The sequence below is a fragment of the Onychomys torridus genome, chromosome 8, assembly GCF_903995425.1.
Source record: "Onychomys torridus chromosome 8, mOncTor1.1, whole genome shotgun sequence".
Taxonomy (NCBI): Eukaryota; Metazoa; Chordata; class Mammalia; order Rodentia; family Cricetidae; genus Onychomys; species Onychomys torridus.
In genome coordinates this window covers 29,229,183-29,231,339 of record NC_050450.1, presented here as the reverse complement: position 1 = coordinate 29,231,339, position 2,157 = coordinate 29,229,183, and the positions used below count along the sequence as shown (strand labels likewise).

General features: G+C 40.6%; 1 pseudogene; it reads right to left on the bottom strand.

Moving 5' to 3' along the window:
* Nucleotides 1-886: 886 nt before the first annotated feature.
* On the bottom strand, nucleotides 887-1,665 carry LOC118590086 (annotated as a pseudogene).
* Between the last annotated feature and the right edge of the window lie 492 nt (nucleotides 1,666-2,157).

The window sequence follows — 2,157 nt, the reverse complement described above, 5'->3', positions numbered from 1 at the left end:
AAAAAGAAAAAGAAAAGAAAAATAATATAGCAGAATTGGAACTAGAGAAACAATTAGCTTTATATACCCTTTCACAATGCATGTGCCCTTTTGCTTGCATTCTGTCCTTTTCTATCACCTAGTATCATCCTCTCTTGGCCTTTCTAACCATAAACGATGCCCACACTTAGAGCAATTTGCATATGTACTTGACTTATTTGAATAAGACTAAGATCTGCACATAAGGGAGAAATGTAGCTTTTTCTTTCTGAGTTTAGGTCAAACTCATAATTAATATTATATATTTTAAGTTCATCCTTTTTTCTGAAAATTTCATGATTTTGCTTTTCTTTACAGTTGGATAATATTCCATTTTGTATATGTACCACATTTTCTCTGTCCATTTATCTGTTGATAGGTACCTACATTGGTTCTATTGCTTTGCTATGGTTAAAAAAAAAGAGCAGCAATAAACATGGATATGGGAATATCTCTGTGGTAGGATATTGAATTCTTTGGATGTGTGCTCTGGAATGGAATACCTGGGTCATATGGTAATTCTAGGTTTTTTTTTTTTTTTTGTTTTGTTTTTTTTTTTTTGAGGACACTCCAAACTGATGTCCATAACAGCTGTATTAATTTGCACAATGGATAAGGATGCCTCTTTTCCCACATCCTTTCCAACCTCTGATGTCAGATTTTTTTTTTTTTTTTTTTTTCAAGACAAGGTTTCTCTGTATAGTTCTGGCTGTCCTGGAATTTGCTCTGTAGACCAGGCTGGCCTCAAACTCAGAAATCTGCCTGCCTCTACCTCCCAAGTGCTGGGATTAAAGGCCTGCGCCACCACCTCCAGGCTTTTAAAATTTTTGTAATTATATTTATGTACAGAAAACTTAGCAGTATACATTTAACCCAGTTTAGTGGTGAGTTCTTTGTCCTTTGCTGTTTACAGCTTGGCAACATGAGTCACAGATTTAGGCACCAGGACATTGCCTCCCCAGTGGCAGCAATTCTCTGTCTTTGTAATTGGTCCTAATAGCGTCCACCAGCGTAGCCAGAGTAACCTTGCCTTCCCTGGGCAGAGGCAAGAGTGGTGCATGTCTTCCTGTGGACCAATCACTCCAGCCTGGCTTTTCCCTTGATGATACAATAGGGGACTCCCATCTTGTGACACAGAGCGGGCAGGAAGACCACCAGTTCAAAGGGATCTACATCTCAGGCAACCACTACCAGCCGAGCCTTCTGGTTCTCCACCAAGATGGAGACTGTATTGACCCTGCTCAAAGGACAGGTGGTCTCTTAGTTGGGACTTCCCCTTTGCCAGCAGCTGTCTTCTCAGCACAGGCCAACAGCCTTTGTTTCCTCACTTACTTTGTCTCTGGCCTGTACCTGCAGGCAAGCTTAAGCAGCTGGATAGTTGTTTCTGGTCCAGGGTCAGGGCGACCTGGTTAATGGCAAGCGGTGCTTTGAGCAGCTTATAGTGGGTGACCCTTTGCCACTGCAGCCTGGTGTAGCATGGTCATTTGACGAAGCCTGTGAGATCTCTTTTGGGTTCGATGTACTGCCCAATGGTGAAAATCTTTTCTCAAAGGATTCAACACCTTTTTGGCCCGCTGTTTTTTCACGATGGCAAGGGGCCAGGGCAACCTTCTTTCCCTTGGTGCTCTTCCCTTTGGGCATCTTGCTCAGCTGGAGGAGAGTGAGCTTATGTCAGATTTTTTGATGATAACGATAATGACTAGGTTGAGGTGGTATCTCAAAGTAGTTTTGATTTGCATTTCATTGATGACTAGGGATGCTGAATATGTTTTAAAATGTTATTGGATATTTGTGTTTCTTCTTTTGAGAACTACCTGTTCATTTCTTTAGCCTATTAGTTGATTGCAGTTTTATTTCTTTGGTATTTATTTAATTTCCACTGTTCTTGGTAAATTCAAATATTAGCTTGCCTGTCTAAAACATAGCTTGTGAAAACTTTTTCCCACTCTGTGGCCTCTCTGCTCTGCTAGTAGTTCTCTCTCTCTCTCTCTCTCTCTCTCTCTCTTTCTCTCTCTCTCTCCCTCTCTTTTCTGTACAGAATTTTTTTTTTTTTTAATTTTCATGTCCTATCTGTTAATTCTTGGTGCTAGTTCCTGTGCTGTTGGAGATATGTTCAGAAAGTTGAATTTACTAGGTAAG